Source organism: Triticum dicoccoides, chromosome 5A, assembly GCF_002162155.2.
Source record: "Triticum dicoccoides isolate Atlit2015 ecotype Zavitan chromosome 5A, WEW_v2.0, whole genome shotgun sequence".
Lineage (NCBI taxonomy): Eukaryota > Viridiplantae > Streptophyta > Magnoliopsida > Poales > Poaceae > Triticum > Triticum dicoccoides.
Genome location: NC_041388.1, coordinates 153,893,871 through 153,916,105, shown reverse-complemented (window position 1 = coordinate 153,916,105; position 22,235 = coordinate 153,893,871). Strand labels below are relative to the sequence as shown.

The window sequence follows — 22,235 nt, the reverse complement described above, 5'->3', positions numbered from 1 at the left end:
GAAAGTTTGGACACACACCCCTCACAAACCGGAGCAACTCACTAGAAGGCTCATGGTTCCGAGAGGGAACAATGCATGTTTGATGACAAACGGGAGATAGCTTCCTCTTATGGCCTTCAATTTTTTTGTACATTTAACATGCACTAATACAACTATCATGTGAAAATTTGGAAAATTCGACGGGTCATTTGACCTTTTAAAGGGATTTAAGTAATTTTCTAGCCATTTAATGACCGTAATTCAAATTTGAACTACATCTACCTTCAACGACTAGCCATAATGGTTTGAAAAATCATATTTGTGTACTTGTGTGCGAGTAAATCCCACGTGCAGTAAATTGGAAGGAATTTTCAAACATATTGGTGTCATGGCCTGGACACATGCATGGAGTGCCATGCCATTTAAATTCCAAAAATTTTAAAAATGATCAGAAACACATGGAACCTTGGTTGACGTAATGTCATGCCACCAAGATGATGCGGTAATTTTTTTGGCATGTTTGACGAAAGTTTGGACACACACCCCTCACAAACCGGAGCAACTCACTAGAATGCTCATGGTTCCGAGAGGGAACAATGCATGTTTGATGACGAACGGGAGATAGCTTCCTCTTATGGTCTTCAAAAAATTTCTATCGTTAACGTGCACTAATACAACTGTCATGTGAAAATTTAGAAAATTCCAGGGGTCATTTGACCTTTTTAAGACATTTAAGTGATTTTCTAGCCATTTAATGATCATAATCCAAATTTGAACTACATATACATGCAACAGCTAAACTGTTTGAAAAGTCATATTTGTGTACTTGTGTGCGAGTTAATTCCATGTGCAGTAAATTGGAAGGAATTTTCAAACATATTGGTGTCATGGCCTAGACACATGCATGGAGTGCCATGCCATTTAAATTCCAAAAAATAAAAAATGATTACAAACACATGAAACCTTGCTTGACATAATGTCATGCCACCAAGATGATGTGGTAAAAATGGCCTATTTGACGAAAGTTTGGACACACACCCCTCACAAACCGGAGCAACTCACTAGAAGGCTCGTGGTTCCGAGAGGGAACAATGCATGTTTGATGATGAATTGATGACAGGTTCTTCTTATGGCCTTCAATTTTTTTCTAAAGTTAACATGCACTAATACAACTGTCATGTCAAAATTTAAAAAAAATTCAAGGGTCATTTGACCTTTTTAAGACATTTAAGCGATTTTTTAGCCATTTAATGACCGTAATCCAAATTTGAACTACATCTACATGCAGTGGCTAACCATAACGGTTTGAAAAATATATTTGTGTACTTGTGTGCGAGTTAATTCCATGTGCAGTAAATTGGAACGAATTCTCAAAAATATTGGTGTCACGGCTTGGACACATGCATGGAGTGCCATGGCATTTAAATTCCAAAAAATTTAAAAATGATCGAATGATGTAAATATCTGGTGTTCAAAAAAGAAAATGTAAAGATCTGGCAAGACTACCAGGCCCCACACGATTGGCACTCTATTTTGCGCCTCGATGTTTGGAAGGTGATTGGTGTGGGTTATTAATCAGACACGGTTCTATTTTGGAAACTGTCAGCTATTAAGTTCACACACGGCTTTTGCTGCGGGAATCATGTGTAATTCAAACTACAGTACTCATAAATTCCGGCGACCGCCGTGCGTACTGTTCCCGTCGATCTAGATTCCGGCCGCTAATAAATACTTCCTTGCTCATGTTGTGCCTCCTACATTTTCATCTACATCCTCCTCCTGCTCGTCTCTCTCTCTCTCTCTCTCTCTCTCTCTCTTTCAAATCTCTGCCATGGCACCGCCGATCTTCCCACGCACCGACGAGGAGGCGCCGCCCCCCGAGGACACTCAGTCGAAGAGCAACGACGAGAAGGACCCCTACGCGCTGCCGAACGAGGTTACGCCGGACCCGCCAACTTTGGAGTGGTTTTGGGGCCAATACAATCTTTGTCTATGGAAGTCGCTGCTGCCGGCTGAGAAAGCTAGGCAAGTGGCGTTCAAGAAGGAGATGGCGGAGGAGGAAGCCAGGTACCAGGCGGCCTGTGAAACCTGTGATGCTGCCTCGAAAAAGGAGGTGGTGGGGCTTTGGGGGCAGGCGCATTGTCGTGCGAGGGAGGTGTACAAAGACGGGTACTTCACGAGGAAGGTCAATGGCGCTAGGCGCCTCATCGCTGCGTGGAGCTGGGCCGATAAGCTCCAGCGTGCCACCGACGAGGAGCTCGGGTGGGCGCCCAACAAAATGGCAAGATCGTTGGCGCTCATTCGCCAGCAAGAGGCAGATTGTTACATCAAGCACTGTGAGGCGGAGGAGACGGAGTACTACCTCCGCACTAGGAAGACGCTGCGCACCAGGGAGCTGCTGGCGAGGGGCTGCTGGAATACTGCCCCAGGAGGAATTATTAGTTTTAGTATTGTTCGTTTTCAATTTTATGCATTGTACCTAGTAGTTAAGTATCATCACGTATATGTGATGATATTATATACATTCTGTGATGAACGAACGAACAATTAATATATATTATGAATTCCATTTTTTATCTGTTTTCGTATACTAATTTGTATCTAGCTGTTATCATCCACATATACAGAATGGAAAGCACATATACACACATTGAAACAGAACATATAAGAATGGAAAACAAAGTACACAATTGAAATAGAGCAATATTATGATTGCTGTGAATACATAGCGATCCAAAACGACTCAACAAAATAAAATGCCTCCATGAGACCATGACCAGCAGCCCTTGCCTATGGAAGCTCTTGGCTCTGCCTGAACTCGTGAAGGAGTTCATCCAAGCGGTCGACACACTCACGGTACATCTGGAGCACGATCTCGAGCTCCAGGTTGGCTATTTCACTGGAGATCACTAGCTCGAGGATGCGACGGCCATATGTTCCTCTACTGCGCTGATACGTCTCCAACGTACCTATAATTTTTTATTATTCCATGCTATTATATTATCTGTTTTGGATGTTTATATGCATTAATATGTTATTTTATATTATTTTTATGACTAACTTATTGACCCAGAGCCCAGTGCCAGTTTCTATTTTTCCTTGTTTTTGAGTTTTACCAAAAAGGAATATCGAACGGAGTCCAAACGGAATAAAACTTTACAATGATTTTTCTTGGACCAGAAGACACACGTAGGACTTGGAGAGGAAGGCAGAAGAGTCCCGAGGGCTCCACAAGCCCTCAGGGCGCGCCCTAGGGGGCGCCCCTGGCTTGTGGGCCCCATGGGACTCCTCCAACCCTAATCTTTGGCCTATAAATTCAGAAATATTCCCAGACGACCAGAAGTGTCCACCAAAATACTTTTCCGCTGTCGTAACCTTCTGTACCCGTGAGATCCCATCTAGGGACCTTTTTCGGCACCCTACCGGAGGGGGATTCGATCACGAAGGGCTTCTACATCAACTCTATTGCCCTTCTGATGAAGTGTGAGTAGTTTACCACAGACCTACGAGTCCATAGCTAGTAGCTAGATGGCTTCTCTCTCTCTCTCTTTGATCCTCAATACCATGTTCTCCTCGATTTTCTTAGAGATCTATCCGATGTAATCTTCTTTTGCTGTGTGTTTGTCGAGATCCGATGAATTGTGGATTTATGATCAGTTTATCTATGAATATTATTTGAATTTTCTCTAAATTCTTATATGCATGATTTGATATCTTTGTATTTCTCTTCAAACTATCGGTTTGGTTTGGCCAACTAGATTGTTTTTTCTTGAAATTACTACAAAAAAATACACTTCCGTGATGATACGTGTTTGTCACAGTAGGTCATGTTTTTTTTCATGCATGTACGTCCATGACGATTTTATGACAGAATCAAGATAGTCATACCTGTGTTGTCATAGAAGTGTTCCATGACATTACCAAAATTATCATCACGGAAGTGTCCACTTCCATGACGATAAATCACGCGTCATAGAAGTGCTTTCGTCAAGTGTAACCGACACGTGGCATCCACCGTAACGGGTCACCGTTAAGCTATCAGGTTCTGGTTTGGATCCGATAACCCGTTAACAACCCGGACCAATGGGGATTTTCCACGTGTAAAATTCTCATTGGCCGGACGAACCATGTGTCGGCTCACTGTTGGGACAGATGTCATCCACTCATCGGATAGGAGGTGCCTATGATAGATCAACACGTGGCACGGCCCAACAGTGGCCCATTCCAGTGAAGAAGGCCGGCCCAGTAAGAATTAGCAGGCCGGCCCATATAAGGCCTACTTGTGTTAGGTCCATTTAAGCCCATGACCCATACGAGATGTGCCGATTCGGCCCGCCAACGGCCCGTTAATGATTTGACACCATTGCAACCCATTATCAGTTCAAGCCCGTTAATAGCCTGCTATATATTTGGGCTCAATATCGGCCCGATGTGGTTTTAGCCTGTTAACGGCCCATTCAACGGATGGGCCAATTTTCAAGATGTACATCTTTCGGCCTTTTGGCGACCCATTTAAGTGTTGGGCCAATTTCCGGCCCGATGTGTCTTTCAGCCTGTTGACGACCAATAAGTGAGTTGGGCCATTTGCCGTCGGACCTGAGTTTTGGCCTTTTAACGACCCATGCTCTTCATGGTCCAATACCAGCATGGTTTCTCTTTTGGCCTGCTAAAGGTCCACAACACAGTTGGGTCATTTACAGTATGACCTGACTTTCGGCCTCTTAGCGGCCCATGCTCTTCATGGTCCAGTACGAGCCCGTGTCACTTTCGGCCTGCTAAAGGCCCACAGTATAGTTGAGCCATATGTAGCCCGAACTTAATATCGGCCTATTAACAGCCTGTGAAATCAAATGGGCCCACCTATTGCCTGCTTTGATGTCAGCCTGTTAACGACCCGGGAGGTAAGAGGGCCGACCATTAACTTTCGGCCTGGTAACGGCCCATTAACTTAATGGGCCCACTAAAGTTTGTACATGTATTTAGGCCCAATTAGATAATTTGAGCCCATTACGACGACCAATTATGCACAGGACCAAGACCGATCAAGCAAAGGTACGACATACAGGGAAAAACGTTGCACATCCATCATATATTACAGGAAAATTACATCCACTGGGCAATCAAAGATTGATGCCAGTGCAAATAAATGAATAGAACCTAACGATCTACAATGTCACAATCTGCAACCTGAGCGCGGATGACACCCATAAGCATGTGGCAAGTTCTTGCTGCTTTGCTATACTGTCTCTGAAAACATTGTTCAGTTGTTGTTGCGCATGAATGTGCATCTCTAATTCCTCCACCAGTTCAATCATTGCTTTAGCCATTAATTGGTTTACAAACATACATTTTTTCCGTTGCATTCGAGACAGAGGAAACTGAACAGATTCAGATGGCGATTTTGGCAGGCTTGTATTATTGATAGTGGAGAGTGTCTCGACCACTGCATCATAACATAAATTAGGAGGGGAACCGGACAGATTAATAAAGAGTTATTGCCATATTACCTGGCCTAGATTTATTGGAAAGAAACAATGGGGTTGCCTTGCTGTTTTTAGATTTTGTCTTATCTTCAACAGCCTGCACCAAATTAACACACTAGCATTGCTATCATTGGCCAGGTCAGATAATAGGAAAGCAACATTGACACAACGAACGTTTGGGCAACCATACCACACCAACCTATACCAAATTAACACAATATGGCACATCTATCATCAGCCAGGTAAGGCAATACGAAAGCAACATTGACACAATGAATGAATGGGCAACCAGAGCAACATTACAATTCAATAATGTGCATGATATGCGATAGTACACTCATGCATCTCAGTATGCAAAACTACCAGGCAGTTTTCATTACAAAAATCAACATTTTCGCCTTTAACATTTTGCTACAACTAATTTTAGATCATATAAAGGTTGGATTCACGCCGATTAACAAAGTACATGCTGATGTAAAAATATACTGATATACAACAGGTACTTACATCAGCGTTGGAGCATAGAGAATTCCCGCAAGATACTTTCCTCGAATACAATCCCAATGGAGGAAATCTTCTATCGTTTAACCTTATTTTCTAAAAGAGAGATGGGTAAGAAACATGTAGAAAATATGATCAGAATGCTATAAAATTTCATGATGCGAGGATACGCACACGTTTCTTAGAATGGAGTTGACATATTTTTGCTGGACTAGAGCGGACTAGTTCTTTTGCCACTAGAATCTGCTTATTATCAGTGGGAGTTGGGTTTCTCTATGCTGGAGCAGTATCTATGAAAACTGGAGTTGGTTTATTATCTCCTGGCATTTGGATCTTTTGTAAAGACCTGGTTTGTAACCCTTCAGATTCTAACATAGTCGTCTTCCCCTTGCATGCCTTATATACAAGAATGGTGCTTCAATTATAAAACATGCTACAGCAGAGATGGAATAGGCACTGAAGAATAGAAAAGCATGACATATTGACATGTATTCCCTCCATCCGGAAATAAATGGATGGGTCCAGGCATATTTCAGTTCTAGATACATCCAGTTTTATCCATTTCTGCGACATGTAATCCAGACGGAGGGAGTATGATGTAAGAGCTAGGGATACGACAGGACAATAGTGTAAAAAAACACTACTTGAATGTAAAACTGTATGCTAGAGGAATACATATAGAAAAACACTAAGGAAACATATGCGTGTATGATTGGGAAGCTAAGATGGCATTGCAGGAGACCACTAGAACATCACTTCAATGTAAAAAAAAGAACATGGTATGGTAGACAGATGAAGTACATACTGATGAATAACAATGCATAAGATATTCAGAAGCATGATGTCCAAACTAAGCAGATGGCATTGCGATAGAGTAGAATGACAGTACTTGAATTTGAAAACATGTTATCATGAATGGAATAGGTATTGAAAAATAGGAAGGCATGCCATATTTACATGCATGATTAGTAGTCTAAGCACAAGGCATTGCAACAAAGTAGATGCACTCCAGGACATTATATGCATGCTGTACCCATATCAAGGGCCAAGTTAGAGCAAGGACCTTGTGGGGTGAATAGGATTCATCATCTTTCTGCAAGTCTTGTGAAGAACTGCCTTTACATGTTCCATCATATTGGGTATCATTGACGTCAAGTTCATTGGCCGTTACATTACTCCGTGAGGTTCTTGTAGATAAATCAGTGTGTGCAATTATATCTGACATGCATGGAAGACAACTAGTATTTAGATTTATGTAAGAGTGCCTGTAGGAGATGACATAAATAGTAGGACTAGGATTAACTAGCAACAACAGGTCTCAAAAACTAAAGGGAGAACACAGATGAAAGCTACAGAATATGTATTGTTTGTACTCGAGATTAACTAGATGGCACACAAAAGTATTAAAGAACAACATAGGTAATACTAGAAGTGGTATAATACTATAATCACCAGCGTGTGGGATAACATTGGCTGATGGATGATAACTATGGAACAGCGTTATCTAAAGAACAAGTCTCTTAGCTGAACTATGGAACATCGTTAACTCCTGAACAAGACCCATAAGAGATCAGCATGAATATACAGTGAAATGTGATAATCTATTTTCCATGCTTAGATGAATAATAAAGCCATAAATGTTGCACACAAGTAAGATGAGGGTACAGCCTATCTAGCCGCCATCCATATGAGTGAGCATCATGTGCTGACTTGTCGATGGCCCTGCAGTTGTTGTGGTTGTCCATGTTGGGCACGTGCATTCGATGTAGGGAACTGTTGAGAGGGGACTATAGCTCCCTTCTGGTGTATGCTTCCCTTGTTGGAACAGTTGCGGTGAGTCGAAAGACGGTGTGGCTGAAGATGCAGAAAACACATAATGTTAAGAATGACACATCTCTCTGATATGAAGAAATACCCTAAGAGATCAACAGCAAGGTACGAGAGTGGTCACACGTCTGTGGACCGAAGACTAAATTGGGGTCACATGATTTTATTTTATTTTGGTACTTTTCGATCTACAACGGATGGCCTGATGGTCGTCTTGTGCCTCTCGGCTGACACTGTTTGGAATCTTCCTCGAAGAGCCAGCGACCACCGGCAGAGCAGCCTGCCTCCGCTATCTGTGGATCCGACCAAAACCCCGCTCCCCGCCCCACCGCACTGTCGTGGTTGCGCCGTCCCCGGGCCAATCCACAAAGACTCGCCGTCATCCAGATCCGGCAACGGCAGTACCTTCAACCCACACAAATCTAAGATAGCCATCTAAGCGCTGCTTCCACGGAGAACTTGCGCCCCCGCACCCTTACGTTAGACACCAGCCAACCGGCAGCCTAGGAGCTCCGCCGCCTCAAGGGGTGTTGCTTCCCATTGGGAATCGATTGGCCCAGAATAAAAATTCAGACAACTGATGCCTAAATAAAGTGATTTGAGATGAGGGTGCGACCTATCTGGCGGCCCGGTGAAGTAGGCAGCTCCATCTGCCGAGTCGGTGAGGCCGGCGCAGTTGCGGTGGCTACCGACGATAGGGAAGCAGAGATGTCGCGATGGTCGACAGCTACGGGGAAGCAGCGCCGGGGCTCTGAACGGATCCGAAGTTGGAGCCATTCCGGCGTCGTGAACAACAACGGGGGTGAATCGGCTCCGGTATGGTTCACGCGGCCGTCGTCGAGGCAGCTCCGGCAGCACGGAGTAAGAGGCACACGGCCCAGTGCACGACGACAGATGGACAGCATCTCCGGGATTAGAGAGGAGGGCGGCTGTGAATTTGGTACGGTGGGGGCGCCATGGAGGAGGGGTTGAGGTTTCACGGCTTGGGAGAAGGGAGCTTCTGAGGAGAAGGTGATTTGGCACCCACGAGGTATGAATGGGGAATTGGGAGGGGGAACCATGTCTTACGGACACATTTATCTGAAATGTGGTGGGAGTTACAGTTCTACCCCTACCTTTAGGCTTCTCGGCTTGGGTCTGTGTACTGAGGGTCGGGGATAGTAGAGTAACTTTGCTTCTCCCAAATAGTCGCGAGCGATTTCGGGCGAGGAGGGCGTGTTTTGAAATATAGTGGGCGCGAACGATTTCGGGCGAGGAGGGCGTGTTTTGAAATATAGTGGGCACGAGCGATTTCGGGCGAGGAGAGCGTGTTTTGAAATATAGTGGGCACGAGCGATTTCGGGCAAGGAGAGCGTGTTTTGAAAAAGTGGGCGCGAGCTACTTCGGACGAGGAGAGGGTGTTTTCCCGACCATGGTTTATGAATTATTCGGCACATGTCATTTCGGCTGAGGAGAAGGCGCACTTGGATGAAGTTATGAACCTACCCTCGATATACAATGGGCCAATTGATGTGTGTCCCACATAGGTCGGTAATTTCGCGTCTCCCACTTATTTGCTCGGGCGAATTCCACCGAGCAGAGGGTGTTTAACGGTTCGTTCAAATTTTGGGAGAACGAGCATCCACGTCTACTTTACCAAGTCGATTCGAATCAAAATTTGAAATATTAGCTTACCACTTCTTTTTTAGATGGAGAGATGATGCTCGGGACTAATGTGTTTTTACATGCTCGTTGCTAACGATTTACTATATGACAAATAGTTGACCCAAAACGGGAATCAAACCCAAAATGAAATATCTAGATTCAATGAAATAGCTCGTTCACCAGGTCAAAATATTGAACTAAATCCAAAATTGAACACCTCAATCGAGTAGCATGTTGTATAGTATTATAGTACTCCATGAACATGTTGAAAGTCAAATTAATGAACTTGTTTGATATACGCATATCTCCGTTCATGTGTGGATTGCAGACAACATGTTCTCCAATTTAAATATTTGAATGCAAGTTTATATCGAAACATGGTTTATATCAGTCTTTGATGCATAAAACGCGACCTCCCCCTCTCCCGAACTCCTGCTCTCTCTCTCGCCGACAATCCTCAATTCTGTCGCACGCATCCAACACACAAACCTTGCTCTCCCTCTCTCTCCATCTCTCTCTCTTTGTGTGTGTGTGGGGGGGGGGGTCTTTCTAGTTCGCATGCATATATACTCCATCTATAGGTCTCTCTCGCACACTATGTATGATTATCTAGTCCAAGCTAAATATCTTGGGTCCACTCATCGTACGCACACAAATTCTTTGGCTCGTTGCCCGTAACTCTCTCACGCACCACTCTGTCGTCTCGGAGCTCTTACCTCTCTCTCTCTCAAACTCTCCATCTCCCTGGGTCACACATACACATGCATACATGACTCGCGCTCGATAGACCCATCTAAAACTCTATCTCTCTCCCTCATTCTCTCTCCATCACACACACACACACGATCTCATGCCTAGCCAAGTATGATGGTTTCTCACTCAATTGTAGGCACACACAGTCCCCCATATATGTATATGACTAGCTAATCTTAGTCTCCATCACAAACATGTGCATGGTCTATCTCGATTTCTCCCGGGGCATCTTTCTATCGCGCACGCACCTCCCTCGATCTCCCACCCATATAGTCCCCTCACAATCGCAAGGGGATCTCTCTATCACAAACATAGCCTCTCTCCCTCCCCATGCGTCCATGTTCTCCATGCGTCCCTCTCGACCTTTGTTCCTTGTTGGCCAGACCTCTATTGGACATGTGCTATAGGGGTGTCTCTCTCCGTTGCAAACAATAATGCACTAGCTATCTTCGTGTATCTCCTCACCTCACTTTTCTATCTCAGAGATGCATGCGTGATATGTTTGCATAAGAAACGAAAAAACACACAGTCTCTCTAATTTATCGTTTGTTGTCCCTTTCTCTTTCACACACATACTCTTTTTGCGCACTCACTTATTCTCCTTCACATGCACTTGATCTCTCTCGACTTAGGCACTCTCTTCGGTCCATATCATATAGATTTATTGAAAAGTCAAACATCACAAAGTTTGACCATGTACGTGGAGAAAAACATTTACTACTAGAATGGCAAACATATGACATTAGATTCATCATGAGATGTAGTTTAGTATGATAAATCTTTGTTATTGTAGATATAAATAACATTTGCGTAAACCTGGTCAAAGTTTCCAAAGTTCAACTTCTAAAAAATTTACATGCACTGCATTATCGAGCGGATGGAATATCTCTTTCCCCCTCTCAGCTATCTGACGCACCACTCAGCCTTATCGGGGCTCCTCCATCTCTCTCAAACTTTATATCTCCTTGGTTCACACATACACATGTCTCGCTCGCGCTACATAGACCCATCTAACACTCTCCGCCCTTGTTTTCTCTCTATGTGACACACACCCCCTAAGTACCGTAATCCCTCACTCCATCATAGGCGCACACACTCCCCCCTAAGTATGACCATCTCTCAATAGCCATCAGGAACACACGTATTGTCTCCTTCCATCCATATGTCTATCTCGATATCTCTCGGGGTATCTTCTATCACGCACACACCTTGTCACTCGATCTCCCACCCATGTAGTCCCATCGCGATCTCCAGGGGATCTCTCTATGGAAAACATACACCCTCTCCTCCCGATATCTGCATTTTCTCTGTACGTCTCTCTCGACCTCTCTTCCTTGTTTGTCAGACCCCTCTTGGCCACGTGCTAGGGGTCTTTCTCTCTCGGTTGCAAACAACCACACACTATCTCTTCACCTTGCTTCTGCTGTCGAAGATGCATGTGTGATATGTTTGCATAAGACACACACACTTTTTCTCTACTTTTATCGTGTGTTGTCCATGTCTCCTTCACACATGCACACACACTTTTTTCAGTCACTCTTTCTATTTCGCACTCTCTCTCTCTAGTTAGGGACTCTCTCACGTCCATAAGCATATGGATGTTTTGAAAAGTCAAACCTTAGAAAAGTTAGATCGGGTATATGTGGACAAAAACATTTACATCTGAAACTATCATTAGATTCATCACAACATGTACTTACTTCATACTATCATTTATCTTTGGTATTGTGGATATAAGTAATTTCTTTATAAACTTGGTCAAAGTTTCAAAAGCTTGACTCTAAAAAAAATGTTGGCACTACATTATCGAACAGAGGGAGTAGCTCTTTCTCTCTATGCTATCTCTCACAGGCCTCCCCTCTCACTCGAACTCTCTATACTGACGGATTATATGCTCACTATGTCAGCGTATAGCTCCGTATATTGTTTAGTTGACCGGTCAACCAGTCCACATGCTGCCTTGTCAGCTCGTGTTCTCTATCTTCGTGTGCTAGCCCATGTGGCAGTGGGTGAAAATAAGTAAACTAGAGGCCCATCTAACACACGGTGAAGTAAGCAAAGTTAAAACCACTCGGGGTAGCACCCCGCACGCTAGTAAATTGAGGGCGCATTGAGGACACACTTCTTCCGCGTGAAGGACGCACTCGCGCACAATTCACGACTATGCGATGACATGCACAAAAGGATGCACTCGCGCACACCCAGTAGGCCAGCACACAATGCACACCAGCACACGTGTACACCGGCGTCACCGCCGGTTGAGATGGACGGCGAGGCAGCCAACAAGCGGAGGCGGCTTGAGCCAAAACCGCATCCGGTGAGCCTGGACTTCATCAGCAGCCTCCCCGACGACATGCTGCTCGTCATCATAGGCCTCTGATACGTCTCCAATGTATCTATAATTTTTGATTGTTCCATGCTATTATATTATCTGTTTTGGATGTTTAATGGGCTTTAATATACCTTTTTATATTATTTTTGGGACTAACCTACTAACCAAAGGCCCAATGAAAATTGCTGTTTTTTTTGCCTATTTCAGTGTTTCGCAGAAAAGGAATATCAAACGGAATTCAAACGGAATGAATCCTTCGGGAGAGTTATTTTTGGAACAAACGCAATCCAAGAGCCTTGGAGTGGACGTCAAGGAAGCAACGAGGCAGCCACGAGGTAGGAGGGCGCACCCCCCACCGTCATGGGCCCCTCGTGGCTCCGCTGACCTACTTCTTTTGCCTATATATACTCATATACCCCGAAAACATCCGAGAGCACCACGAAACCCTATTTCCACCACCGCAACCTTCTGTACCCGTGAGATCCCATCTTGGGGCCTTCTCCGGCGCTCCGCCGGAGGGGGAATCAATCATGGAGGCTTCTACATCAACACCATAGGCTCTTCGATGATGTGTGAATAGTTTACCACAGACCTTCGGGTCTATAGTTAGTAGCTAGATGGCTTCTTCTCTCTCTTTGGATCTCAATACAAAGTTCTCCTCGATTCTCTTGGAGATCTATTCGATGTAATTATTTTTGTGGTGTGTTTGTCGAGATCCGATGAATTGTGGGTTTATGATCAAGATTATCTATGAACAGTATTTGATTCTTCTCTGAAATCTTTTATGCATGATTTAATATCTTTGCAAGTCTCTTCGAATTATTAGTTTTGTTTGGCCTGCTTAGCTTTGGGTTCAATCTTGCGGTGTCGTTTCCTAGTGACAGCAGGGGCAGCAAGGCACGTATTATATTGTTGCCATCGAGGATAAAAATATGGGGTTTATATCATATGGCTTGAGTTTATCCCTCTACATCATGTCATCTTGCCTAATGCGTTACTCTGTTCTTATGAACTTAATACTCTAGATGCATGATGGATAACGGTCGATGTGTGGAGTAATAGTAGTAGATGCAGAATCATTTCGGTCTACTTGTCGCGACGTGATGCCTATATACATGATCATGCCTAGATATTGTAATAATTATGCACTTTTCTATCAATTTCTCGATAGTAATTTGTTCACCCATCATAGAATTTGCTATCTTGAGAGAAGCCACTAGTGAAACCTATGCCCCCGGGTCTATCTTCCATCATAATATTTTCCTATCTAGTTGCTATTTCTATCGTTGTTTATTTTGCAATCTTTATTTTCCAATCTATACAACAAAAGTACCAAAAATATTTATCTTATTATCTCTATCAGATTTCACTTTCGTAAGTGACCGTGAAGGGATTGACAACCCCTTTATCACGCTGGTTGCGAGGTTCTTGTTTGTTTGTGCAGGTATGAGGGAGTTGCGTGTAATCCCCTACTGGATTGATACCTTGGTTCTCAAAACTGAGGGAAATACTTACACTACTTTGCTGCATTACCCTTTCCTCTTCAAGGGAAAACCAACGCATGCTCAAGAGGTAGCAAGAAGGATTTCTGGCGCCGTTGCCGGGGAGATCTACGCACAAGTCAAGACATACCAAGTACCCATCACAAACTCCTATCCCTCGCATTACATTATTTGCCATTTGCCTCTCGTTTTCCTCTCCCCCACTTCACGCTCGCTGTTTTATTCACCCTCTTTTCCGTTCGCCTCTTTTCTGCCCGTCTCTTTTCGCTTGCTTCTTCTGTGCTTTTGTGTTGGATTGGTTGTCACGATGTCTCTTCCAAAAAGTATTGATCTTCACCATAGAAGGTTGGAAGAAATTGAAAACAACGTTACAAGTTTTATGTCCTTGTAATTTGAGCATAATAATTTCTTCAGAAATGAGCTTAAAGAGCAAAAAGGTTTTATGAAGTACATGAATAAAGAGCTCGATGATATGTCTAAGGAATTTTATGGTTTGAAATCTCAGTTTCTTCATCTTGAAAAATTAATGGCCCAAATTTCGGATAAGCAGGCCACCTTAGTTAATAAGATGGCCGCCAAACCGGAAGAATTAGATGATAATAAGGATGAAGATCTAAAAGTGATCAATGTGTCTCCTATTAAATCTTTATTTTGCAATATGAATCTTGATAACGATGGGACTGGAGATGAGTCAACTTTAGTTAAAAGGCGTCCTAATGATTCCGAGTTTTTAGATCTTGATGCAAAAATTGGTAAAAGTGGGATTGAAGAGGTCAAGACTTTACATAGCAATGAACCCACTATTTTGGATTTCAAGGAATTTAATTATGATAATTTCTCTTTGATATATTGTATTTCCTTGCTGCAATCCGTGCTAAATTCTCCTCATGCTTATGATCAAAATAAAGCTTTTACCAAATATATCGTTGATGCCTTAATGTAATCCTATGAATAAAAGCTTGAATTAGAAGTTTCTATCCCTGAAAAACTTTATGATGAGTGGGAACCTACTATTAAAATTAAATCAAAGATCATGAATGCTATGCTTTATGTGATTTGGGTGCTAGTGTTTCCACGATTCCAAAAACTTTGTGTGATGTGTTAGGTTTCCGTGAATTTGATGATTGTTCTTGAAATTTGCATCTTGCGGATTCCACTATTAAGAAACCTATGGGAAGTATTAATTATGTTCTTATTGTTGCAAATAGGAATTATGTGCCCGTAGATTTCATTGTTCTTGATATAGATTGCAATCCTACTTGTCCTATTATTTTTGGTAGACATTTCCTTAGAACGATTGGTGTAATTATTGATATGAAAGAAGGAAATATTAGATTCCAATTTCCATTAAGGAAAGACATGGAACAATTTCCTAGGAATAAAATTAAATTACCTTATGAATCTATTATTAGATCCACTTATGGATTGCATACCAAAGACGACAATACCTAGATCTATTCTTGTTTTTATGCCTAGCTAGGGGCGTTAAACGATAGCGCTTGTTGGGAGGCAACCCAATTTTATTTTTATTTCTTGTTTTTGTTCCTATTTAGTAATAAATAATTCATCTAGCTTCTGTTTATATGTGGCTTTATGTTTTTAATTAGTGTTTGTGCCAAGTAGAATCTTTGGGAAGACTTGGGGGAAGTCTTTGCGATCTTGCTGTAAAAAACAGAAACTTTAGCGCTCACGAGATTAGCTGCCATTTTTTACTGGAGAGTGAGATTAGGTTAATTCTTTTTGCATATGGTTAATACACAAATTCCTCACGTTAAAAAATTTATTTTAGAATTTTTTGGGTTACAGAAGTACTAGAAAGCTACAGATTACTACAGACTGTTCTGTTTTTGACAGATTCTGTTTTTCGTGTGTTTTTCGTGTGTTGTTTGCTTATTTTGATGAATCTATGGCTAGTATCAGGGGGTATGAACCATAGAGAAGTTAGAATACAGTAGGTTTAACACCAATATAAATAAAGAATAAGTTCATTACAGTACCTTGAAGTGGTGGTTTGTTTTCTTATACTAACGGAGCTCATGAGATTTTCTGTTGAGTTTTGTGTTGTGAAGTTTTCAAGTTTTGGGTAAAGATTTGATGGATTTTGGAATAAGGAGTGGGAAGAGCCTAAGATTGGGGATGCCCAAGGCACCCCAAGGTGAAATTCAAGGACAACTAAAAGCCTAAGCTTGGGGATGCCCCGGAAGGCATCCTCTCTTTCATCTTCGTCCATCGGTAACTTTACTTGAGGCTATATTTTTATTCATCACATGATATGTGTTTTGCTTGGAGCGTCTTGTATGATTTGAGTATTTTATTTTTAGTTTACCACAATCATCCTTTCTGTACAAACCTTTTGGAGAGACACACATGAATTAGAATTTATTAGAATACTCTATGAGCTTCACTTATATCCTTTGAGCTAGATAATTTTGCTCTAGTGCTTCACTTATATCCTTTAAGAGCACGGTGGTGGTTTTATTTTATAGAAATTATTGATATCTCATGCTTCACTTATATTATTTTGAGAGTCTTTTAGAACAACATGGTAATTTGCTTTGGCTACGAAATTAGTCCTAATATGATAGGCATCCAAGATGTGTATAATAAAACCTTCATAGAAAGTGCATTGAATACTATGAGAAGTTTGATACTTGATAATTGTTCTGAGATATGAATATGGTGATATTAGAGTCATGCTACTTGAGTAGTTGTGAATTTGAGAAATACTTGTTCTAAAGTTTGTGATTCCCGTAGCATGCACGTATGGTGAACCGTTATGTGATGAAGTCGGAGCATGATTTATTTATTGACCGTCTTCCTTATGAGTGGCGGTCGGGGATGAGCGATTGTCTTTTTCTACCAATCTATCCCCCTAGGAGCATGCGCATAGTACTTTGTTTCGACAACTAATACGTTTTTGCAATAAGTATGTGAGTTCTTTATGACTAATGTTGAGTCCATGGATTATACACACTCTCACCGTTCCACCATTGCTAGCCTCTCTAATACCGCGCACCTTTCGCCGGTATCATACACCCACCATATACCTTCCTCAAAACAGCCACCATAACTACCTATTATGGCATTTCCATAGCCATTCCGAGATATATTGCCATGCAACTTACCACCGTTCCATTTATTATGACACGTTACATCATTGTCATATTGCTTTGCATGATCATGTAGTTGACATCGTATTTGTGGCAAAACCACCTTTATAATTTTTTCATACATGTCACTCTTGATTCATTGCATATCCCGGTACACCGCCGGAGGCATTCACATAGAGTCATATTTTGTTCTAGTATCGAGTTGTAATTTTTGAGTTGTAAGTAAATAAAAGTGTGATGATTATCATTATTAGAGCATTATCCCAAATGAGGAAAGGATGATGGAGACTATGATTCCCTCATAAGTCGGGATGAGACTCCGGACGAAAAATAAAAAAAGAGAAAAAAGAGGCCATAAAAAGAGAGGAAAAGGCCCAAATAAAAAAAAGAGAAAAAAGAAATGAGAGAAAAAGAGAGAAGGGACAATGTCACTTCCTTTTACAACACTTGTGCTTCAAAGTAGCACTATGATCTTCATTATAGAGAGTCTCCTATGTTGTCACTTTCATATACTAGTGTGAATTTTACATTATAGACACTACTAGAATCAACGATTTTACCTAGGGCCAAGTTCTTTACCTAGAGCTCATTGATCTCCTCAAGGGAAACAATAGCCATGAACAGTACACCCTAGGGAAAGGGAAATTCCTGTGTGATTTTTTATTGGAAAAAAGGTAGCCACGACCTCCCGCTCATTTCTCATTGTCCGCGCGCTTTCTTTGGGTGGCCTACGCCATATTTCGTCATGGACCCACTGCCCAGTGAGAAAGACGTGGACGCGTGTATTTAGGTCACCTTCCTCATCTCCGTCCGCCGGCCCAAAAATCCACCTTCTCCTCTGTTCTCCTTCTCTCCCAAGCCGCCCCCATGCCGATTCAGCCCCAACCTGCAGCCTCCTTCTCTCCCTAGCCGCCCCATGCCGATTCAGCCCCAACCTGCAGCATGCAAGGAGCAAGGGGGAACTAGATCGGCCCCAACAGGGCAAGATCCCCGTGCACCAGATCTATCATCCCCATCGTGGGAGCAGCCATGGCCTCCCTGAATCCTTTTGTCCATCCAAAGGATCTGCGCCGACGAGCACAGGGCGAGGTCCTGGTGCACCGGATCCGTCGCCCCCCACTACAGGAGGAGCCATGGCATCCGGTTCACCGTGCGTTCTGCCCTTCTCCAAGAATGGATCTACGCCGACGACCCCATACTGCCCAAGGTCCATTCTCCCACCATGCTTCCACCACTATCAAGGTCCTCCATCTCCCCTTCTGGTTGGAACCAATCTTGTAATGCAATATTCTCTAGATGCTATTAATTTTCTTATCATTTGATTTGTGACTTCTCATTGCATCAGGACATTAGTTTATATGTAACATGAGTCATTGATACTCACTGTAAAAATCTCTAGGTAAATATTTGTGTGATGATCTTATTCAGTTAATTCCCTCGCTCGCTAGCCCTCGTTCGGACTAGACTCTGTTCTGCAATATATCTTCGTATGTCATAATGATATAAACACGAGCTACATAATTTAGGCAGTTGGCATTATAATTAAATGGTATTTCGGCAGTTCAACATGTTAGAAATTGGGTGGTTTATTATTCTAACCGCAATAAAATTATATATGGTTGATTGACTGCATCATAACATGACATAGTTATGTGATAATAGTAACTTAGCAAGTGGGGTGACATTCTTGTTCCTGCACTGTTTTCTCAATTGTGATTTTCATTTGAGAAGGCAAAGAGAGGTTTGACAGGAGTGTTCTTACTTCTGTCATTCTATGAAGTCAATCGTTGCATGAATTCTGGTTTTTTGTTGTAGCCTTTAGGTTAGATTTTTATTTGGTAGGCATATCACCTGATTGGCAGTGAGCTGCATCCATCAATAAAAGAATAGATGATATTTGAGTCTGTTAAGAAATTGCCCCCATTAAGTTGAGACCAATCAAGTTAGTTACTAGGGACCTGGAGGTCGTGCAAGACAGATCCATCTCTCATGCATGTGAAATCTGGACATGCATCCTTCAGTTCATCATATACTAGTTTAAATATGGGATTCATCCTAAATGTCCTCATATCCCACTCTTTTATTTCAGGAAACTGAGAGATGTGCATCTACACAATATATTTGCTCAGCTCATCATGGTCTCAACTAAGTCGTGAAGCTGCTTGTTTGACCAATTGACCAACATGTAGATCTTGGCGCACGACAGAGTTACCGTGTGGTGTGACCGGGGCTTCTTCCACTATGACCCCTCCTGCCCTGCCTCTTCGGTGGCCCCGATTCTTCTTCCACTCTGGGATAGCTCGTGGTAAGCCACTGGTTCTTTCCTCTGCCCTCTCTCTCTCACACACACACGCACCCACGCACACACACACATACACACACGTGCACGCGCGCGCACACACACATGACCTACGTGTCCATGGCCATAGAGCTGTGGAATTTTTTATTCTGGCCATCGTGCCTTGTTCTTGGTTTCTTCATACCTCATTCATCATATAACGTCAAACATATTCTGTTTTTCATCAACAATATTGTTTTAATGCTTGTTTCAGGGTTATGTGAAGGTACTTCTGTATAAATTTAGACATCATGGAGTTTACTACACTATCATTGTTCATGTTCTTGGCCTTGGTCACCATAAATATTGTCCTGTCGATGTTATTTAGCTCCAGCCATTGTAGCATCAAAGCGTTTGTTAGACTTAATTTCTATTTGTTTGTTAGACTTCATTTAGTTTAAGGGAGCTGGTTCAGGCAATTAACACATGCGACTACGATATGTCTACGAGTGGACATTATTCCAAGAGATCAAAGCATTTGTTAGACTTAATTTCTGTTCGTTTCGGGCTATGCATTGTCCCAGACTTTGTAATAAGGTAGCTAACGCCCTTGCGTTGTTCGGTGCAAAGATGGATGTTGATCCCCAAGCCCTTTGGCCAGGAGGTGCTCCTACTTTCGTACAGGACTTGGTGCCCAGCGATTATGCTGTGCATTTTGGCTAATGGAATAAAAATGAGTTCCAAGTAAAAAACAACCATTGTAGCATCAAACACCTCCTATAGGAATATTCAGCATGCCCAAGCAATACTTTACATTTTTGTGTGCATCTACTGGTTATATTCCTTGACTGTGTCCTTCTGCATTCACAATAAGTTCTTAAATCTGCATCAAGTTGGTTGCTTTGTGTGTTCACTGATATAATATTATCTACCTAGTCTGAGGATTCCAATTTTCTCACACTCTGCATTCTTATACATCTTACTGTTAACCATGTAGATGCAGTATGCTGATAGCTCAAGTAGGTTTTCTAATTTCGCAAAACAAAAACAAACAAACTAGGTTGTCTAATTACTTGTAAATCTAACAAACGACAATGATGTCTCAGTGAAGCTTCAGATTTCTCATATACGTTCAAGTAAAATGCTGATGTTGGGTTTGTCCTTGTGCAGGATATGGTACATCATCATCACCGATGAAGAGGAGAAGGGGTTTATCGTGTCAGGAAAGGTGTGTGGTGGTAGGCTTGGTCTCCGGCCTCGGCATCTTCCGTTGGCCCCGGTGCCGCGCGGCTGAGGCGATGTTGTTTGGCATCAGCTACAAAATAGCCATGGTGAGCTCCTCTCCATCGCCTGCTAATTCATGTAATATTCACATGATGTTCAAGATTCTCTTATGTATGGTTTTAGACATTTAGAAGTGGGGTTCAGTGAGGCTAAAAAACATTCAGTTATTTGTACGTGCCAATTCAAGTAACTGTTTTTTTGAGATGGCTGTGATGTTCCTTTTCTTTTTGACCTGTTGTTTTTTTGCACCTTTGATGATCTTTTACATCTATAGTGGTTTATGCACTGTAATGGTTAATTGACTGCAACATAACATAATGTAGTTGTATTGTAAAAGTAACTTAGCAAGTGGGATACCATACATGTTCCTGCATTGTTTGTCAAGTGTGGTTTTTATTTCAGAAGGCAACAGAGAGGCATGACACGCATGCTTTGCTGCAAAAGTTCAAAAATTGTGTCTTCTTCATGCGATTAAACTTAGGAATTGAGAGGCTATTTTCTAGACACATGCAGTTTCATTTCGAGCTTGGTTGACTTTCGAGAGGTTTGAAAACATGCATTGTAACTCAGATAGATCATATAGCACTGTACTTATTTTCTGGTATTTTGTATAAACAGATAAATATTTTGTTCTTATTTTCAGTTATTTACAGGTTATTGCCGACATGAGGTCTATATGTCCATGATTGTTGTGCTACTGTTAATATGATGCAGATTTTTGTGTTCTTACGTAAGCTGCCTATTTTTTATATTTTATCTAAGTGCCGAACTTGTGATTCTTATACTCAGCCTCATGTTTTGTGAGCCAGATGTTCCTCTTTAAGACCTGGATGGGCAACCTGTTGCAAGTGCTCAAGGGGTGTTCAGAGCATATACTTCTCAAGGCCAACATTGTGATGCATGTGTAGTTAGTTTAGAAGTGTTTTGGTATAGCAACACGAGCTAATATGTAGTTTGGTCTGTAGTTCATTGTATATGCAAGTCGAATTGTCCTAACCATTTTATGAAACTTAATCTAGCTTTTTATTGGATTGCTGGGTGGTATGAATATGTTGTATGATGAATAATTTTGAATTATGGTTGGTATAAATCCAAATTTGGCATGTGTTACTAGGGCAATATGGCAAATATTTATAATTCAAATTGCTGCTATATATCAAAATAGGGCCCCACAAGCTTTCCCTAGGGCAATATGACCCTAGAGATATGTACTTTCCACGTTGGCAAAGCTGACCCAGTGTATACTTTCCCTAGAGCATGTGCCCCTAGGTAAAGTGTACTTCCCCTAGGGCTGGTGGAAAACGGTAGGGAAAGCCCTCTTTCCCGTCTATACTTCACCTAGTGCCCTTTACCTAGGGGAAGCTCTAGGTAATGCCTTTACCTAGAGTTTTTGGGCTTTCACCTAGGGTATTCTGCCCTAGGTAAAATCGTTGATTCTAGTAGTGAGAATTTGGCTTGTATATTTCAATGATGGGCTTCTTCAAAATGCCCTAGGTCTTTATGAGCAAGCGAGTTGGATGCACACCCACTTAGTTTCTTTTT

At 42.2% G+C, this 22,235-nt stretch overlaps 1 long non-coding RNA gene across 4 annotated transcripts; it reads left to right on the top strand.

Moving 5' to 3' along the window:
• Positions 1-17,894: 17,894 nt before the first annotated feature.
• Positions 17,895-21,798, top strand: LOC119300613. Of its 4 annotated transcripts, none has more exons than XR_005146526.1 (4): positions 17,895-18,373; positions 19,221-19,436; positions 20,580-20,740; positions 21,347-21,798. It is a non-coding gene; the product is annotated as an uncharacterized LOC119300613 (long non-coding RNA). The 4 variants fall into 4 exon arrangements; XR_005146525.1 differs by having other exon boundaries at positions 21,337-21,798; XR_005146523.1 differs by having other exon boundaries at positions 17,897-18,373; positions 21,503-21,798.
• The last annotated feature ends 437 nt before the right edge of the window (positions 21,799-22,235 follow it).